Raw genomic sequence first — 21,076 nt, 5'->3', positions numbered from 1 at the left:
TTTGTTTTAGGAGGCATCCAAAGTCCGCAAATTGATCTGCCTATCCAACTGTCCCCTTACTGTCTTGGCCCTTTCTATCCCCTGCCACCATGACTTGGGTTTTCTACAGGATGTGACCTGGCCATCCTAACATAAGGGTCTACATCTCCCATGGTTCTGTTATTTGCAGACAGTGATCTAATCCATAGAGTAAAATTTGTTAAAAACATTTAACAAATATGGGGGAAGCACTTTCCACATTCCAGGCACTATGCGCTGGGATAAAGCAATAGCAGAAATAAATTAAGAACAGAAGCACAAAACCTAGCATTTTCACAGAGCTTACATTCTAGTGGGGAAAATACGCAATTAGAGATAAATAAGGAAAAGATGGAAGATAGGCAATGATACATATCATGAAGAAAAGTATAAAATGAGAAAATGAGGGGTTGTGGTAAAGAAGAGTTGCAATGTGAACAAGACATTTGAAGGAGCCAAGGGAGCAAACCATGCAGAAATCTGCTGCAAGAGGATACACAATTTCAAAGTTTCTTGGCAAGCAGGGGTGTGTGAAACAGTGGAAGACTTGCAAGGGGGACAGTGTGGCAGGAAAAAGATGAACAGGAGGCATTCCAGAACTTAGGTACAGTGTAAGGGCATGGGGCACTGGTCTTCCAGGCCAGGGTTAGGACTTGACCTGAGTGAGATGGAAGCTACTGAAGGATTTGAGGTGACATCTCTGATTTAGGTTTCAATAAGGTCAATCATGAAACTGCATGGCACTAGAGAGAAAAGGACAGTGGTAGAAGCAGAGAAGGGCCAATGCAGGAGGCCATGGCAAAAATTTAGGTGAGGAGTTAAGGTATCGTGGACCAGGTTGTTAGCAGTGGCTGTTGTAGGGAGTGGACACAGGCTGGCTCTATTTTGAAGGTAGAATTGACAACATTTATTGTTGGGTTGGATTTGACATGTGAGAAAAAGAGAGGAGTCCCGAACGATTCCATGAATTTTGGCTTGAGTCACCGGAAAGGTGAATTGGAAAGTTAACTTTCTTCCCTCTCCACCCCACATTGTTAATATTTACAGTTAAATATAGGAAATAAAGGGGTATCTGGGTGGCTCAGTTGGTTGAGCCTCTGACTTTGGCTCAGGTCACCATCTCGCAGTTCCTGAGTTCAAGTCTTGCACTGAGCTCTCTGCTGTCAGTACAGAGTCCATTTCAGATCCTGTGTCCCCCTTTCTCTCTACCCCTCCCTCCAAAAAAATAAATAAACCTTAAAAAATAGGAAATACAATAAAATGCAACAGTTATTGTGTTTTAATCTTACTCCTTTCCTCCTTCCCTCTCAACCCTCTACCAGATTTGTGAGAACAATGAATCAATGCCACTGATATGTTCTAAACTTAGGTACAACAGAAAGGATTTTCCAAAAGAACTATCTCTCTAAACTACCTTTTAAATATGCCTAGAATTCCACCAAAATTAAAAAAAAGATTCTTTTTTGGAGATCTTGAAAAGTTTGTTCTTTAGGACTTTCCAATAAAAACAGCTGTGTCTTTGGAGAGAATAACTCCGATACTATTTTTCAAACAAATATCTTGACAAAATAGTTGTCTTGTAGGTTGGGTTGCCAGATTTACTAAATGTAAATACGAAGACATCCAGTTAAATTTGAGATTCACATAAATAATACATTATTTTTAGTATGTCTCAAGTATCACATTTTTGTTCACCTGAAATTCAAATTTACCTGAATATCCTGTATTTTATCAGATAGTCTATTTGGTGGAGTTGCTCATAGCTAGTCCAGGACAGAAGAAACATAGAAAAGATGGGGAGAAAAAGGAGGTTACAGGGTTTTTGGGTTTTTTCCCCCATTTCTCTCTTTACCCTGGATTTACTCCTAACCTTTGGGTCTTTAACAGCCAGTGGTTTTAAAACTGTAATTTGCAACCACCAGTGATGGTCCTTGGAAGAAATAAACATAGAGAGATTTAAATAAAACTTATAGCCTTTGGAAATCACATTTTGAAAATGTAGCCAACTCTGTAATTAAGTTCCAAATTATTTGGTGCAGTCAGTTTGGCTAACAGATGGAATGGTATTTTTGTTCATCCTTCATCCTCCGAGTTAGTTTCCAGAAATCCTGAGTGGTGTGTTTCAAGATTATTGCCTGAGTGACAGTTACATGTGTCTAATAATTTACTAGAATCAATGGATTTCTTCAAATGAATTCAGTGAACTGTTATTTATATAGATATGAATAATACATTTATAAGGGGAAAAGAAGCAGTTGGGAAATACTTTTCAAAATGATGTATTGCAGTAATGATAAGTAATTATACACCAACATCCTACTTTCTGATAAGATGTAACCAGTGCTGTTTCAAATAGTCTTTTCCCCAGTGGTCCTCTGTGATTCATATTACAGTGGAATCTCATCTAAAGGGTGTAGCCTTTCATCTACAAGGCAGAGAGCATTCAGAAAAAGGCTCTCTCTGAGATCAGTCTGATATAGAATCTTGCCAGATGAGACCCTCCAAGGCTTTAAACTGTTAATCTGATCCATATATGGGATTTTCTCCTAGATATTTAGTGTTTACTGTACATACCTATGTTATGTATCTCTCAAAACAACCCTCTGAGGTACTTACTCCTCATATCTTCCTTTTTTGAAAAGGGAAAGTGATACTTTGGTGATACAAAAACATGTCCAATGTCTTATAATTTAAGAAGACCCTTTTCCTCATCATTACATTACATTATTTGACCTAACTACCTGGGGATATTACCCAATCTCAATATAAACCCCCACACACATACCCTACCACTACCATCAGCACTGTATACTCTACAAATATATTTCCCAATTTTACATGGGCAAAGAAGGAATAGAGAGAGGCTCCTTTCCTTGCTTGTTTGACATAAATTCATTTCTCTAGATTTATACCTTCCCATCATTATAAAACCTGTGTCATTCCGTTAACAGCAAAATAGTAAAATAGTTCATGTCTAATAAAAGGGCATCTCACATTTTACAATAGGCTGGGATTGAGAAACAGCATATATGTAGGATTCTGTGTTTTGATAGAGGAGGGGGGTTTATATTTCAAAGATCATTTTTCTTGGCTGGAGCTTCCAAATGGATTTCTTTGTCTTCTACTTACTCTAATTCTTTTTTTTTTCTTTTTTTTTCCTTTTTTTTTCCTCCTCCCCACCACTCACTCTAATTCTTAAAGTGACAAAGTCTCATAAACAATCACCTAAATATACCAGGGTAGCTAGCATTTAATTATTAAATCCTTTGATAAACTGAAGTTAACTGTTATCATTTAAAAGTCTCCTCCATACTTTGATTTTCTGCATATTTTCTTAACAAAAGTTCCTCTCTGAAGCATCAACCCTATTTCCTTGATAGGCTATGTGAAGTTGTCTAAGACGAGAATTATCTGAGTTTAAAAAGTTTATTACTGAAGAAAATGATAGTATTACTTCTGGTAGGCCAATTCTTTTCAAACTAAAAAACAGTGATTTAAAGAGACTGTGACACAAGTCAGAACAAACCATCAATAGCTTTGTGAAGACATTAACTAAACTACAATCAAATTCTGTCCAAAATATGTCTTCACTAAGGAGACTGTGGTTTGGACTTGAAGCAGTTATTCTGCAGGCTGTAAGTCCACAGATCATAAGGTGATCACTTACTTGCTGAGAAAGAGATGGTTAAGCTCTGTACTCTACAATGGCAAGGAAAGGTTTGTAGAACTGGAAGAAATCTCTGTAAGTCTTGTTTCTTAAGTGACAGAATGTTGGAAAGAAATTTAAAAACCAAAAACAAAACAATAGGATTTAATATCGTTTTGAATGAGCTAAATTAATTAATTAATTAACTAATGTAGGAGGAATCACCTACTCCGGTGCTCACAGGGACTGGCAGGGAGCATATGAGTGAAAAGGGCTAAGTGAACAATAGAGAACGGTAGAGCCCTTGGCAAAATGCTAATGTTCCCCGCCCAAATAATTCACCTTCATATTTAAATAAAAATTATGGGAGCCAAAGAAACACACCTGGATTATGGTCAGTTTTATAGCCTCTGGTTTATTGCCCGGGTTATTGCCTGTGGTTCACGATCCCAGATTTCTTAGGTGGGGACTCTTGCGAAGTTGGTCAAAGCTGCCTTGGTTTCTGGCAAGTTTGACTCAGATGAAGCTCACAGCATTCTAAGAATATTCCAAGGGAGCTCTGGTCTTAAGCTGATAATTTATAAAGAACACTGTCATTAAACATTGTAATTAAAATACTTATAATAAATATGTACAAGAATGGGTAGGAGAAGCTACCAATATATGTCACATTCCTTGATGAAAGAGTGCTCAGAATTGTCAGATTAAAGTAGAAAGACCATTTAATAGTCAGATTGTATGGTTCTTCTGAATAAACTCATTTCTGATACTAAAAAAAAAAATTCAAGTTACATCTGCTGGGCTTGTATATGATAGAAACATACCACTTTATTGTTTTGTATGAATGCTACAGAACAATACTAACACTTTCTAAAGAAATATCTAAATTGTAGGAGCAGTGATGAAACTAAAATTCAGATAGCTATTTAATATAAAAATTCAATTTCTGGGGCGCCTAGGTGGCTCAGTCAGTTAAGCATTTAGCTTCCACTCATGTCATGATCTCCTAGCTCATGAGTTTAAGCCCTGCTTTGGGCTCTGTGCTGACAGCTCAGAGCCTGGAGCTTGCTTCAGATTCTGTGTCTCCCTGTCTCTCTGTCCCTCCCCTGTTCATGGTCTGTCTCTCTCTCTCTCTCAAAAATAAACAAAATTAAAAAAATTTTTTAATAAAAAATTCAAGTTCTAACAGCAAACAAAATGCTACAATCTAAGCCTTTATTATACATTACAGCCACACAAACTTGCTTGCCCTCTTTAGGAGACAGCTGAAGTTAACCGTTATCATGTAAATATCCCCTCCATATTTGATTTTTTTGTATCTCTTCTTAAGAAAAGCTCCTCTCTGAAGCCTCAACCCTATTTACTTGATAGGCGACATGAATTTGTCCAAGACTGCTGCTTGGCAATGCCCAGACCTCTTACTGTGTACATTTGCTACTTTAAATATATTCTAGAGAAGTTGTAAGTTTCAGGAAAGGGTTTCAGCCTTGTCAAGAAGCCCCCAACATTTCCAACATCCAGACTGCTTGTGGGTGTGTTTAATCAGTTTCTGGCACTGGACTAGCGTAGTGGTCACCGGTATATATAAAAAAGCTGAAAAATGGATTTTTTTTAAATTGTGATAGTCTAGACTCCTAAGAGTTGTCCTATGTATCCGATACCAATGATTCAGAGTACAATAAAATACACTTAATGGGACTGAACTAAATTAAATCTTCCTTCAATGATTTACAGGACAGTGTGGGATTATTCCTGAGAATATAAATTTTCACTATATAGGAGCTGAGATGGTAAGGAATTAGACCAAGTCTTGTCTTAGATTCATCTTTCTAGATATTCCGATTTTAATGTCCTTGTCATATTTCTAAATGGAAGATTTGGAACTTAACTGGAGGATTACTGAATGAGAACTAATGAGGAAAACTGGAAAAAAATATGGTCTGCGAACTTTGGTAAGTCATTCAATCTCCCTGTTATGTAGTTTTGTCACCTGTGAAGTAGAAAGGACATATGGATATCGAATGAAATAAAAATAGATGCAGGGCAGTTGTGCCAATTTAAAAACACTACAAAGAGAAGTAAAGATCTCTCTCTAGAACTGATAGCTTTCTACACCTGTGCACTGTTGTCCATTATCAGGTGGTAATTTTGCTTTAAAATTATGCCAGGCTGTGCTTGCATTTGAGGTCCAAGGCTTGACGAAAACTATACCTGGCACGGGCACAATCTTCAGGGCAGCAGCTGCTGCTCTGACTCTCAGTGTGGTAGAAGTTTCCAGAAAAGCAAGACCTGAGCTCTGTGGGCTTACAGCGTCTGCACAGACCCTGGCCTACTGCCTGTTTTCCAGAGCAGACTGTCACCACCTCAAAGCACAAACAAGTCCACACCTACCTGGTTCTGATAGGAAGCACTAAGGCTGCCCTTTCTGGTACATTTCTTTTTGGCCACAAGAGGAAATAGAGGATGAAGCGACCTCCCGTCCTTCCTACTCCTCTTGGACTCTCACTGAAAAATCCACGTCCTCAGCCTGCTGCTCACTCCCCCGGGAACACTTCACTACCTACCTTGGCCCTCAGTGCCCAGTTTATACCCATTCATCCTTCAGTTCTCCCCTCCAATGCTCCTTCCTCAGGAAAGCTTCTCCCTGTTCCCCAGACTGACCCAGGTCCCTCATTCAGCAGCGATGACTCACCTTCCTTGAACATACTGTCATTTGTAATTATACAGTTGGGGGGCAATTTGATTCAATCTGTTTCCCTACTTGACTGCATGCTCTATGAGGGCAGGGACAGTTTCTGCTTGTCCCTGGGTTATAGCCTCAGAGCCCAGCTGCACTTCCAGAATGAGCCAGCCAAATTCCAATTAGGTTTTCAGTTAGTAGGTGTGTCCAAAATTTGGGGGTCCAAAATTGTGCTCCCTGTTAGCATAAGCCAGATTTGCTTGTGACTCTTCTCAGTCCTTTCAGTGTTTTGTCTCTCTTTCTACTCTCCACCTGCTAGATTTACTTTGGACTCTGACTGCTGTTGATAGAGTTTAACATATTTATTAAAGGTCTGACACCCCCCCCCCACCTACAGTGTACATCCTCTGAGAAATTGTAGGAAGGTGTTGTGGGCCTAGAGAATGTGGGGAGAAGAGAGAAAGAAGAAGGAGGAACAGGTCGCCACCATGGGGGACAAACCCATAAGTGTGAACAAAAGCATGACTATAGTCCTTAGGGATTAATGTCCTAAGGTGGTGTCCCTCAGGGCACCAGGAGCCAGACACTGGTCTTCCTCAGCAGGCTCCTCCTTGATCTGTCAAACATATAAAATAACTTGAGTCCCTTTTTCAATTCTCCCAGGGATGGTACATAAGTAACTCCATCTTAAGATTTATAGGAGAGACGCTAATCCTCACATACTATGAACACCTTGAGGTGTTACGGCTTAACCTTCTTGCAGAATCCCAGATGAGAGCTGCCACTCAGGAGACAAGCCATCCAGAGGGGATTAGGAAGATGCTCTGTGGTGGGAGCACGTTTTAGGGACCCAGGCACTGATTGCCAAGTTCAGCCTCTGGTCTCTCCTTCGGGATAGTGGTACCCCTTGATTCACTTTGCCATTCAGTTCAGCACTGATGGATCCACAAGCAACCTCTTCCCTTGGAGTACCACCAGGAACAGAAAACAGGAAAACCTTTTTTAAAAAAAGTATTGGGAATCAATTACTTTTTATCCATAGTCAGTCAGTGAGAAAAAGCTGGCTGTCAAGCTAGCATAGGAAAATTCCTACTAGCTCCCCAGTGAAGAAGAAGGCACAGCAAAATGTGTAACGAATCACCAAGCTTGCAGCACACCTGAGGTGTGGCTCAGGAACCAAGGAGGATTCGTAGGCGAGAAGCTGGCAAGATGCAGGGCACAGCTGACAGTGGCCCACAGGCTTCTGAAGAGAGCCCCCCACACACACCCTTAGCCACCTACCGCCATCTGTGCTCTACATACGACTGTCAACCACGCTCGCCCACAGAGGACTCTCAACCACGCTTGCCTGCGGGCAATGGCATCAGCCATTAGTTCTCTGTGTGTACCCACCCACCCCCTCACAGGGAGAATCCCCAGGCAAGAGGACCCCTCTGGGAAGAGTGAGAGGGACTGTTAGTAGATGGGACTGCAAGGCAACACATTCAGGGAAAAATGACACACACACTACTCTGAGGATGAGGAATTAGTTATGACGCAGGAGGCGACCTAGTCTAGGCAAATCCCATGACTGAAGTGGTCTCAGTACTGCCTACTCCAATGCTGTAATTCCTCAAATGGGCAAATTCAAAACCATGCAAGTTAAATGCCTGGATTAACACCACAGAGTCAAACGTGATCAGTGTCAGAATTAGAAACCTTGTCCATAGTTTAACACACCGTGGAGCTATAGGAATCAACTGAAAGTAAAAAAAAAAAAACTACAAATCCCTGGATCCCATCCTAAAGTTACTTAGTCTGAAGTTCTTAAGTTCCACAGCTGGGACCAGAGTGTTTATTTCTCAAAAGCTCTCATGGGATTTGGAAGATGTGGGAAACATTCTCTCAGCCTCCTCTCATCCCAGGTTTTATTCGGGTCCATAGAAAATGATAAAAGAGGGTAAGCAAGGTCTCATCTGACTTCTAGAAACTCATGCATTAGCTGAGGAGATGAGCCAATTGTGGGAGAAGAGTGAGGTAACAACACAGAATACTAAGACGGACCATATAAGGGAGATGGAGCAGCAGTAAATCTAAGCAGAGAAGGAGTGCTCTGTGTCACTCCTCAGGTCTGGGAAAGGTCTCAAGGACTGGACTCTGAGTCATTTGTATTGAAACAGGTGAAGGAGGGAAGGCTGAGTAATTTCTAAATCCTGTGCACTTTACCATTCTCACCCCCACTGCCACCACCTTTGTCTGGATATCCGAATCCCCTTGCTTTGGTTAAATGCCTAACTGTTAGCCCGTTCTTCAAGCACTCCTCCTCTCCCTCTGTCCTTCATATTGTTGCTGGAGAAACCTTTCACAAATACAAAGCATTTATGGTGTTCTGCCAAAAACTCTTCCTACACCCTTCCCATTTATAAACTAAAGTCCAAAAGCCTTACCATTTGGGTTTTGGTTATGTTTTTAGTTTAATTTTTGTTCTGGTTATGTCTTTAATTTCTTTTTGAATGCTGCTCTTTGAGCTCCATATTGAAAAAATGCTGTCTGTCAAAGATATCACAATGTCTTTTCCCATGTTTTTCTTGCACAGGGAATAGAATGCTCTCCTCACATCTCTGTCCTCTCTTCCCAATTTCCACTTAGAAAATCAACACATATCCTTCAAGTTCTAGCTATCAATAATAGTGCCCTACCCTAGGTATATTTTCATTTTAATAGGAAGAAAAGTTAAAGAAATTGAACTCTTAGCAATGGAATTTCAGGCATCAACCAATAGCAAGGACATTAATGGACATTCAAGCCTCTGAAATAACAACTCCTAGACAAATGCCCCCTTTGCCAATGCACAAAATCAAAATGAAACTGAAAAAGATGTGAATCCCAGGATATGAAACAACTTGTGATATGTTTTACCTTGGAACAAATGCAAACACCTTCTTGTCTGGTGAAGATACAAATATATTGTTGGGGCTGATATCCAAATCCAGATGAAATTTTTTGACTCATTTATGGAAATAGGTAAGCCAGGAAACGCAATTAGTATTTGTAAATCATTTTGCTATAACCTTCTCCTCCAATATCGTTAAATAGCAAAATGCAACTGATGCTATTTTAGCTACAAGCAGAAGAAAATAAATCCTCGTAGCAACAAGCATCTGTCAAGGGATTTGACGTTCTCCAAAATACTCCTTGGTATTAAGCAAGCAATCTTTCACTTCTAAAAGGGATTCTCATTGATATGTATGAGCTAAGCACTCTATTATTTATGGTTAAGTGCAAATTGATATGTTTAAGAAAAATGCAAAATTAAGAGACGTGTATATTAAAAGACCTAAGGTGGTAATTATGCATCCAGTGTGGATAATTTAAATATAGTGGCATTACAATATGCTTTAATAAACCTAGGGATGGTTTTGGAATGCAATAATGCATCTCTTTTAAAAGGTCTGCACACAAAGTTACTGATAAGAAAGGTTGCTCTAGAATGCATTTTGTGGCTGTTTCCATAGAGAGAACAGTAGAACAGCAGAACCAGTATTAGATTGGAGATTAAAAAGTAGAGCTGTTGGGTACTGTTGGTAGAATTTTCTGGGATAATAGAAATGTTCCACAACATTTGTGTAGCAGTTTCTGTAACAATACTGTAGCTCCTAGCCACATCTACTTCTCAAACACTTATGATGTAGCTAGAGTGACTAAAGAACTGAATTGTAAATTTCATTTAAATTATAAACTTAAATTGGGTCTCCTATGACTAGTGGATAGCATATTTTGAAGACTGAACTTTAGGCTCAATCCTTAATGTGAAATTTACCACACAAAACTCCCCTAACCCTTGCAGTTCTCAGTTATTTCATGTACAAACTACTTATAACAAAATAATAGCTAACATTCTGTAGATTTATAGATTTTTAATTCTTCCTGCCTCTACCCCCACCTCATCAAGTGAACAGAAAACAAATGAAAATCAGTAGGAACATCCTACTGGGAACAAGAATCCAATTAAACAACTATGTACCCCTACTATACCCCCAAAGAGTGTTCTGAAATCAACTTCTAAGGAAATGTCTTCTCTGGGGGTTATGTTTGATAATGGAAGTCTGGGACAGTAGAATTTTCGTTAGCTATTATTGTGTTTGTTATTTTTAATTTGTGTTAAAATTGTTGTTGGGAAGTCTTTTTGTTGGGATTGGAAAATTATGTAGATGATTCTGATTTTTAGCTCTTAGGAACCTTCTGAAGGTTTGAACTGAGGGCATGCTGATGATTAATAGGGATAGTATACAAACTAGCCAACAAGAGAACAGATATGAAACTATCTGCTATTTCTATCCAGTTGGTTAAGACACTGCTAACTCTGCTTATTAAAACATTCCAAGACCTCCCTCACCAAGAATAAAGCAGCCCAAGGCAATGCGACAGGCAAGGAGTATGTGTAGATGGTGGAAGAAAAGGTAGAGAGAGGCCCAAAGGACCACATTATAAGTCTCAGGACCTCACAGAAAACAACCACATAGACAATCCTTGGAAAGTCAGGATCGAAAGGAGAAGCACCGGAGATAAACATACTTCCACCAAGAAATTCCATTTTTAAGAAATTCCCAGGGGCGCCTGGGTGGCCCAGTTGGTTAAGCATCTGGCTTCAGGCTTCGGCTCAGGTCATGATCTCACGGTTCATGGGTTCGAGCCCCGCGTTGGGCTCTGTGCTGACAGCTCAGAGCCTGGAGCTGCATCGGATTCTGTGTCTCCCTCTCTCTCTGACCCTCCCCTGCTCATGCTGTCTCTCTCTGTCTCTCAAAAATTAAAAAAAAAATTAAAAAAATTAAAAAAAAAAAGAAATTCCCATTAGGAAATACTGCAAAACTTGTACGGAAAATATATACACAAAGCTGTGCAAAACACTAGCATTATTGTAATCATGAAAGCCTGGAAACTATCCATATGCACAACAAGAGAAAACTGATGAATGGTTAATCTACAGAACACTCTTCAGTCAATAAAATTTATATTTAGGAAAAATACAAAATGCAAATATTTCCCAGATTTACACTACACGTTAAGTGTAAAAGAAGTGAAAATATGTACTGAGGAGTAAAATCCATCTCTCTATATATCTTAAAGTTAGAAAAAAATATTAAAAAACATTAATTCAGTTATATTCCTTTCACCTGGAGAGTCTATTATCAATATTTTGGTGCCTATACATAGTAATACATATTTTTAAAAGTTACTATGTATTTATAATTAAATATATATCTATAGATAGATATATATTCATACATTATTTTTCATTACGCTATATTTATAATTAAAAGAAAAGTTTCAAATCTCATTTTAAAATCACCTTTTAAAATGTTGAAGATTCCAGAGTCTCAACAAAGTAGCAAGCAGTTAGCTTAGTAGATGTCACCATATCATGTACAGTTCATTAGTTAAGTGTAGTAACATGTCTTCGGAAACCATAAAAGGGTTAATAGTCTTTCTAAAACACCCTATTTAGGCATAGGGAGAAAAATCTAGCTCATTTGATGATACATACATACTAATAAATGGCTATAAATATTCATCAACATCTATTGCCTTTGGTTTTATGTAAACCATAAATATAATTTCCAAATGCTTATGAGCAATCACTATTTATTCGCCGTTAGAAAAAGCAATGACTAATACAGTGATCTCTTTATAGCACTGGAGTTAGCTGCCACTGTATTCAAATTATTATCTCTAACCATATTACCAGCAAAGGTCCCCAACCACCTGGACACTACAGGGGAAACCCATTTCAGGGCCTTTTTTTTTTTTTTTTTTTTTTTTTAATCTTGGCCATTTAAACAAGACAGTCCGCCTCTCTCACTACACAAAAATAGCTCATGATCGCTACAAACCGGTGTTAAAAAATATATTGGGAAGTGCTTGGGAGCACGCAAACTGCTCTGTAATGAAGTCATTAAACTGGGTGAAGCTAATTTCTGAGGTACGTTCTAACCTACAACCTAAGCCAGCACGCAGAAGTCAATAAACTTTTATGGGGTTCTGTAACCAAGCCATTCCTAGGAGTTAAATTACCAAAGCCCATTACAAGGTGTGTTTGACCAGCAAAATCTGAATTGACTCTTGCTGCACACACACAAAAACAGTACGAGCAAATGGACACCTAAATTTTTTGCTAATTCCATAGAAACATGTGTCATCTGAGGGGAGGTGTATTTCTATGTGAATTGAGAAGCAAATATTGCATCCTGCTTTGAACAATTAACATAAAGTCAAGCAACTGAAACAAGGTTTGGAAAGCAAGCACTGCAAATGCTGGGAACGGTGCATAGTCTGACTGTGGTACTACCAGGCTCATAGGTAGGCCACCACTTAGCACCCCAAGAGTAGAGATGGTGTGTGTCCTTCAGCAGTCGGTCCCCAGCACCTGCATGGGACCATAAGGTAACAGATGTCACCTAAATATTTTGGAAGGGATGCCTGAATAGATATCAGGAAAAGGTGAGCCATAGGTGTTTAAATGCTACATTTAGTTATCAATGATCAGTTAAGACTTCTTTCTCAACTATTGCGATTCACACTAAGCAGACAGAAGGGAGCTTAACAGTTGTGATGCAGGCTGGTTCTCTTTGTGGTTCTTGATACTTGACTTATCTCCCCTGCGCTGAGAGCTTGATAATACCTTCCTAATCTCTGGCCTATCTCGAGTCTAGGTTTCCTTGACTTACTTTATTGTTATATGTGAGTGAGGTCACAGCTACTACTTTAAAATCCCATCCCTAAAACAAAACAAAACAAAACAATCAAACAAAGAAGTAAAGTTTCTTCATTAACAGATATAGCCTCTGCTTCTTGCAACCCCTTACCAGGAATCACAGGACTAGGAAAGACCTAACTATGTCGGCCAATCCATTCTAGAGCCTTCAGGCAAAGACAGAGACTTGGACACTGTTGAATGAGGTGCCTTTGGATAGAACAGTTCATGAGAAAGAGCACCATGGGTCCATGAACAATTTCCATGAACAATTTCCATGAACAAAACATACACTGACAGCTGAGCCTTCACCATTCCCCCTCATTGTCAGATGAACAGAGGAGCACCAATCCTGCAGTAGTTGTTTTCTGTTATTATTTGTACCATCATTGAGAAATAGCAAAGTGTGATAGTTAAGAGTAAACGCTTAGGAGTGAGCCAAGACTTGATGCTGCCTCTGTCACAGAATTGGAAGACTCGGGTAAGTTTGACTATTAAACATCTCTATAATAATGTAGGATAATAATGTCAGAATAATAGTACCCAAGTTTTGGGGTTTCTATGAAGGTTAAAAGAGAGAAAGTGTGAAAAGGACTCGACATAGTACCTGGAACATAGTAAAGGCTCAAAAGCTGGCAAGTATTACATATTGATATTGTGGTCCAAGATTATAAAATAGGCCTTTTAATTTTCAAGTCATATACAAAGCCATGATCTGATTTAATGCTCCTATCAGCTCTGCGATTTAGCCAGGAGAAATACTAGTAAAAAGAAACAAGCAAACCCTTTGGCCATTGTTACACAGAAACTTTGTCAAAGAGTAAAGCCTGAAGCCCACATCTCCATCAGTCCTTTAATCCCTCTTTCTACCACACAATGCTAAAATGAAGTGAAGTTTAAAAAGTAGATTATAGGGGCACCTGGGTGGCTCAGTTAGTTAAGCACCTGACTCTTGATCTAGGCTCAGGTCATAATCTCACAATTCATGAGTTCAAGCCCTATATCAGGCTCTGACCCTGCTTGGGATGGTCTCTCCTTTCTGCCTACCCTCTACACGCTTGTGCTCTTGCTAAACAAACAAACAAACAAATAAACAATATTAAAATAAAGTAGATTATTCTATGTTTGGTTAAGACAAAATTGTAACAAAGGAGATTCCTGGGTTTTAGTGTGCCTCAAGAACATCCTGTGGGACCCATGGGGACCCAATGAGTGGGTTGAGCCTTCTGGCAAAGGGGCAGTGTTAGGCACTCAGGATGGCCCTGCTGGCCCCTCTTGGGGTGGGAACCCATGGGGTAGGAATGGTGCCAGGATGGAAGGCCATCATTGTGAAGAGTGCACAGTGGTTCACTACCCGAAGCAGCCCCTGTGGCCTCCCTCAGCATTGTATATAATCAGAGGCTGGCAAGGATCCAGGGAAGAGCAGACATATCGCGGGAGGTTTGGCCGTGCAGATGTCAGAAGCTTCGGTTACCCAGTGTGTTCCATTTCCCTTTCTCCCTGGTGCTGTGTTTGCATCTTCTCAAAGCCCTGACATTCCGTGAGCAGCGGAATAAATGGGGTCAGTGATAGGGATGATGTCTGAGTTGGGAGACGTCCCAGAACGGACCAAACATATCTGTAAAACGCTACTCATAGTGGTTACCAAGTGTCCAGACGCCGCTGGGCACCATAGTCATTAGTCAGGGTTCTTGCCTAAGTGGAGGGGATCTCATTAGGGCTGTGAGCTGAGCCCACCTGGAAGTGCTGTTAAATATCTCAGGACAACACAAAGGTCGACATGAGGTTTCAGAAGCCCTAAATCCTATCTGGTTCTGGCACTGAGGCTCATGATGCTGCTAACCAGATGTTGGTCAAAGCATTTCTCTTCCTTCAATGGGAGCCTCCTTCTCTGTAGCAGTAGACTTGATTATGACGTTAGCTAGTGAGAAAGCTATGGCAGAGTCCTTCCTACCAAAGGTCCTTCCAGCGCCGTCAAACTTAACATGCATCCTCTTGCCTAGTGGAAGAAGCTGGGCTCAGCAGCTGCCTCCCTGCGCAGAGCTGAGGCCAGCATGGAAATTCCCTCTGTCTTCCCTTCAGGTTGTGGCTGTGAAGCCTGTGAAAATGTGATCTAAAGATGCTTCTGCTGGGGCAGTCTCAAGAATGTAGATTCCCATGTGAAAGAGTTTCCTGTCCCCTCCTGAAAGCAGATGTGGATTGAAAACAGGGGTGGTGTATTTATCACAGAGGATTCTGTGGGGCTACTCCCTCCCTGTTCAGGCCTGCCTCACGCCTCTAGGGCAGACACCACCATTTCTCCCCGATTTCTAAACTCCGCCATGCTACCTACAGTCTTCATTCAGTAAAGCCCTGAGCTGCATTCTGCTTGGCACTGTTGTATGTCCAGGAATCCTGTCCTCTACTTCCCCTAGAACAGGGCCTACAGAACTGGTAGAACACGTGTACTTTACTTTCCAGATACTGAATTTACCTTTGTTTAGGAATATCTGTGAGCTTCCTAAGTGCAGAAACAACCTGAATATTCTCCTTGGAAGGAGAGTTTGGCTCACTTTAGTATAAAAGGATGGGCTGTCACTCTGCTCAAGGTAGGAATAGCGCTCATACAAGCCTCACACAAAGAGCAGTAAAACTCTTCAAAGTTAAGAGAAATGTGTTCTTTTAGTTACCCCATTCAACACTTTACTTTACTTCCATCTATTAGAAACATATTTGAAAATGCTAGGTTGTCAGAAAAAGCTGCCTTAGGAAAATTGTCACAATAAATATATAAATCTCTGATGCCTATGATGTACATGATGCACTGTGACCTTGTGCAGTGTGCAGGCCCTACAACTGTAGGTGGCAATGCTGAATTTAGCCATGGATAGAATTACTGATTCTAGGGACTCTACTCTTGCCTTCCTTCTGGTGCAAATGAAATTTAAAATGCAAGTTGCAGTTTAATTGCACTGATAGTTGCCGGAATGTGGACTTCAGCATGATCATCTCTGTATTCATGGATATGAACCTCTGGTTTCCTTGTTTAATTAATTCCTTATCTTGAACACAATGCCAAAGACAGAGTTGTGACACACCAATGAGAATGAGTGCTGAGGAAAAGACAGATCTATATATGATTTATTTACGACCAAGTTTCACAATAACTCTCTGTCCAGAAACTGTCTGGCTGGGTTAGGGTAAGCATGGGCTTCACATTGGATCCTCTCATACATTCAAATCTGGGGGTATCCACTGGCAGCTGGGAGAGACGTATCACATAGTCACTGAACTCCTCTTTGAAGATCTACCTCTCAGCCCTCTCCTGCACTGCATGCAGCATGGGGCTACACCCGGCCACGGAATGCGATGTATGACCCTCTTCTCTGTCTCTCTCTCTCTCCTTCAGCAACGAGACAGTTATTAACATTTACAATGTTCCTTACATTTTAAAAAATCCTTTTTTGGGGAGACTGGGTGGCTCAGTCAAACAGCCAACTCTTGATTTTTGGCTCAGGTGATGATCTCACGATGTCAAGAGTTCCAGCCCTGGCAGTGTTCCATGCAGCAACCACATGGAGCCTGCTTGGGATCCCCTGTCTCCTTCTCTCTCTGCTCCTCCCCCTACTCATGCTGTCTCCATCTCTCTCCTTCTGTCTCTCTCTCTCTCTCTCTCTCTCTCAAAAAAAGTTCCTTTAATCATGTGTATCATCTCAAAATTGCCTCCCCATGGTGATGCTCTGAGGTAGGCTTCATTATTATTCTCACTTTAAAGATTAAACGACTTGCTGACAATAATGTAGCAATTAATACAGGGTAGTTTTCAGTACAACAATCAAGATTCTGACTCCAAATTATCATGTGTGTGCATGTGTATATGTATATATATACTTAAGTATTTTGCATATACTTACATTCGATGTTTTTTTTCGATATAACTACTTATCTCAGAAGAGGCAGAATGTTTAGGTAAAAAGGATGTAGATATGTAGTCAAGACAAGTCTGCAATGATGAATAAAATACCATCTTACTGGAATATCCGACTCCTTGGAACATTCTAGAACATATAAACATTTGTCTTTAAACATACGACCATTTTAACAGAAGAGGAAATATTGGGTCATATTCATAGGTTTTATTTAAGGGAGGTCATCCTTGGCACAAAAAGCCTCAATAAAACAATTACTGACAAAATTCTTCTTGAACAAATTGGGCATTCTTGACAGACTTCTCTTAAGAGACCAGGAAAGACCAAAGGTGGTGTTAATTAGGAAGTTGGCTTCCTGCAGTCAGTGTTCAGCTTGTAGAAGACCCACAGTGATGCAGGGATTTACCCCATGTCTAGCTGCAGCAAAATTTTAAGTTTATGCTTAACAAAAAGCGTGTTCATAACATATTGAGTTCCCCAGTGATGGCCTTGCCTTCCTCAGGGTCTGGGTGATTTGCTTAATTTAAGTTGTTCAAGTCAGAGGCTGAATGACCACTTTCTAAGGAGGACCTAAGCGAGTCACTTCCTTGTGTGCAAGTTAAATAGATGCTTGAGCAGGGAGCCAGTTTCTGTTGAGAAGTAGGGATTTCTGGTAAATGGAGTAACAATGTAGCAACAATAAAGTTCTAAGGAGTTCCATGAAGGACCTGAATACTCTCTGGGAAAGAAATGCTAGCTCTTCATGCTATATTCTCTTCGTTTCTCATGATTGTGTATAGAGATGTGCCATAACTGTCTCAGCTTGCTGGGAGATGAAAAGCAGCCTAGAGGAACCACTAAAACATCCAGCAGCAAATGGACTTGGGTGCAAGATTTAAAATACAGAGCATGTGAGGGAGTGGTGCTGGCCAGACAGAGCCCACACATATATTCCTGAGAAGAATCTCCCCTGACACAGAAGATGAAAACTGAATTCACACCGTATGGCTGGGGGCAGCGACAATAAGCTGTGCCTTTTAATGGGTTTCTGAAAACGTTGCATTCCATCCGTTGGCAAAGGAAGCCTATTAATAAAGGGAGAGTGGCTGGTAACCAGCAACAGATAGTGGGGCCATGCCAGCTTGCTGTGATTAGAAAGCTTGCTGAACTTAATATATCCCCTAGCCACACTGAAGCAGCTTCATTTAATAAAGCAGTACTACCACTGACACAAATGTATTAAAAAGTGGGCACAAGCAGGAGTCTAAAGCTCCTGGGAATAGTCCTCCTGCTGTGACCTTTGCCAAGTCAGTTTCTTCCTTTGAAAAACAAAAGGATTTCCCCCAAACCTAGTAATTTGGAGAACACCATCATGATTTTTGCTAAATCCATAGACTATGGTCTTATGATTTAATTCATACATTTAAAATTTAATAAGAAATTTCTGTACATGGGAAATTAGTACTTTTCTAACACAATTAAAATACACCAAAATGTTTCTCACATACAATAATATACCTAGCTCTCACAGTCAAAAGGTCTATCACCTTGGCTCCCCATTTGGGGAAACACTGAGTAAAATGACTGCTAGCTCAACTCGGAAAATCTGTATTGTGTTGTACAGTGAAAGGGCCAGATCAATGTAGGTACCTGGTATCCCCTATCCCATACCTTGGCTTCTTTCTTACCATGGCTTTTCCTCTGTTTCAAATACTTTTTTCTCCATTCTTTCTCATTTTTCTACAGGCTTCTCAACTCTTAGCCATCTTCAATGCAAATTTCAGCAAGATTTTTACTGAGAGTCAATGTGGGCAGAAGCATGTGGTATGTGTGATCAGGGCTTATAAAATGAATAATGCATGCCCATAATATATATGAGTCAAGAGTCAAGACAGATGAAGCAGTTCAAGAAAAAACTTACAAAAAACCTAATGGCACACATGCAATAATACATTCTAGCAGAGACAGTCAGAGTCCAATAGATATTCAAAGATCTACTCTTAGAATTGAAAGGCATCACGGAGGCCACATAATTCAGAGCGTGTATACCAGTGGCCTAGTGTTTAAATTCAACTGGCAAGCATGTTTGGTTTGGCCGGCAAATTACTTACAAAAACAAATAATGGAAGATGGCGGAGAGGAAGGGAGCTCTGTAAACTTCGTCTGCCCCATCGATCGAACTGAGAAGGACATTACTCTCATCTGCAAGAGCGGAAGGAGAAAATACGGACTCCAGAAGGAAGAGAACCTGAAGGATACCTGAGTGAGTGAGTGCGAACTGGGAAGATTGGAAAAAGGGCCAGCCCAAGACGGGCAGGGGAGGTGGCAGCCCCAGCCCAACGCGGGGCAAGCGCGTGGAGCCCGAGAGACAAAGGGAAGAGACAGAGAGACTGAACACGCTCATAGTACTGTCTCTGGGGAAGAGGTAAAGAATGCTTAACTGGACTTGGAGAAGCTCACTCCATAGATAACTGCTGGGTAGCCTAAATCCCGAACCTAGGTGGCGCGCAAGGGAAGGAACAGCTTCCAGACCAGCGCCATCTTGGGAAGGAGTCGGCCACCACCGCAGTGGCAGTGTCAGGGGTGCTCACTTCGACCTCGATTTTGGGAGTGGGAGCATGCACCTCATTTCCAAGGTGCATCTTGCCCCCAGCATTGGCCACACAAACCCTGAATCCCGGGTGCCAACAGGGAAAAAAAAATAGCCTCCACCTCTACACGATCCCTGCAGAGAGTTGGTGGTGGTGGAGACCTGGGTGCGCGCCCAGGCTACAGGAGCTCCCAGCTCATTTCCAGCAGCTCCCAGTGCCACCTCCGGCAACAGCTACGCCCTCATTCCTCCCCCAACTCTAACGCGATCCCTGCCGGGGGTTGGGTCTGCAACAGTGCTCAGGCACATCACCTCCTGCTGTGCATCTCACCCCAGGCAGGGGCACCAAAATCCCAGCCTGAGCCAAGACAAATTGATTCCTCCCCCTAAGAAGCCAGCAACCAAAACAAAAACGTCTCATCTGTGGTAGCATAAAAAGTGCATGGACTGGAACTTTGAACCGGGGTGGGCCTTGAAAATACAACTTGGCTCAACCGTGTCAAAAGGAGATCAGACTCATTAGAGTGGCCTACAGTTCATAGTTCAGCAAAGCTTAGTGTGACGCCTGCCTATCTAATCTCTGCAGACACCAAGGCGGAGCCTCTGAGAGCAGCCTCCAAGACCTACCACATCAAACCACACCTATCCACGAGGGGAGCTGCCATTTTTGTTTTAGTTTTTTTTTAGTTGTTGTTGTTGTTTATTTTTTTTATAGTTTTTTTCTTTTTATTCTTCATTTTTTTCTTTTTGTTTTTTTCTGTACGTATTTCTTATTATTATTACTTTTTTTTTTACTTAAATTTTTTAAAATTTTTACTCCTTATTTTCCTTTCTCCTTTCCCCCCCCTTTTTTCTCCTTTCTTCTTTATATAGGAGAATATATCTCATCCCTACCTCTCCCCTCAACTGGTCATACACTTTTAGACTGTCCACTGTCCTTTGTTGTCTCTGACGCCCTTTAATTTATTTTTTTAAATTTTTTTCTTCTTTTCCTTTTTCTTTTCTTCTTCTCCTCTTTTCGTCTCTTTCCCCTCCATTCTCTTTATTTTCTTTCCCCCTGTTAATGTGTTTGTTTGTTTGATTCATCTGTGCGTTTGTGTGTTACTGTTCCCTCTGTGTGTGTCTGTCTGTTTTCCTTCTTAGGGCTACACCAAGAAACAAGCCAAAGTGTGCAAGACAGCGAGTCCCAAATACCGCTGAGTAGAGAAATAAAATATTCAAAGGCACAACAAGAGAAACTGAGAGACACCATTAAAAGAATATTTCCTGAAACAACAGGCCCTGGACAGTCAATAAGCCTCCTTTAACAGAGAAATATTAACTGGTGCACAGTGCACAACAAGCTTTCTAAAGGTGACAAGAGACAGAAAACTAGCAAAAATGACAAAACGAAGAACCTCCAAGAGGAAGTCACAGCCACAGAACTGCTCAAGACAGATCTAGACAACATACTGGACCAAGAATTTAAAAAACTTGTCATAAAATTAATCGCTGGGGTTGAGAAAATCATCAAAGAATCAACTGA

The 21,076-nt window shown here is 40.7% G+C and overlaps 1 protein-coding gene and 1 long non-coding RNA gene across 5 annotated transcripts in view; both read right to left on the bottom strand.

Moving 5' to 3' along the window:
• The window catches only part of CTNNA2 (catenin alpha 2), a 1,129,701-nt gene that overhangs the window by 389,621 nt on the left and 719,004 nt on the right, over positions 1–21,076 (bottom strand). The window lies entirely within an intron of this gene.
• The window catches only part of LOC115290016, a 94,860-nt gene continuing 77,842 nt past the window's right edge, over positions 4,059–21,076 (bottom strand). Inside the window, exons 1-2 of one of the 2 annotated variants that reach the window (XR_003907916.1) lie at positions 14,812–14,932; positions 4,059–4,234 (exon numbers count right to left, since the gene is read on the bottom strand). This is a non-coding gene — a long non-coding RNA (uncharacterized LOC115290016). Of the gene's footprint in view, positions 4,235–14,811; positions 14,933–21,076 lie in introns of those variants that run through there. The other variant, XR_003907917.1, reaches the window with a different exon arrangement.

Source organism: Suricata suricatta, chromosome 4 (genome assembly GCF_006229205.1).
Source record: "Suricata suricatta isolate VVHF042 chromosome 4, meerkat_22Aug2017_6uvM2_HiC, whole genome shotgun sequence".
Classification (NCBI taxonomy): Eukaryota; Metazoa; Chordata; class Mammalia; order Carnivora; family Herpestidae; genus Suricata; species Suricata suricatta.
The sequence above is the reverse complement of the archived record's forward strand: the minus strand, read 5'-3'. Positions and strand labels throughout refer to the sequence as shown.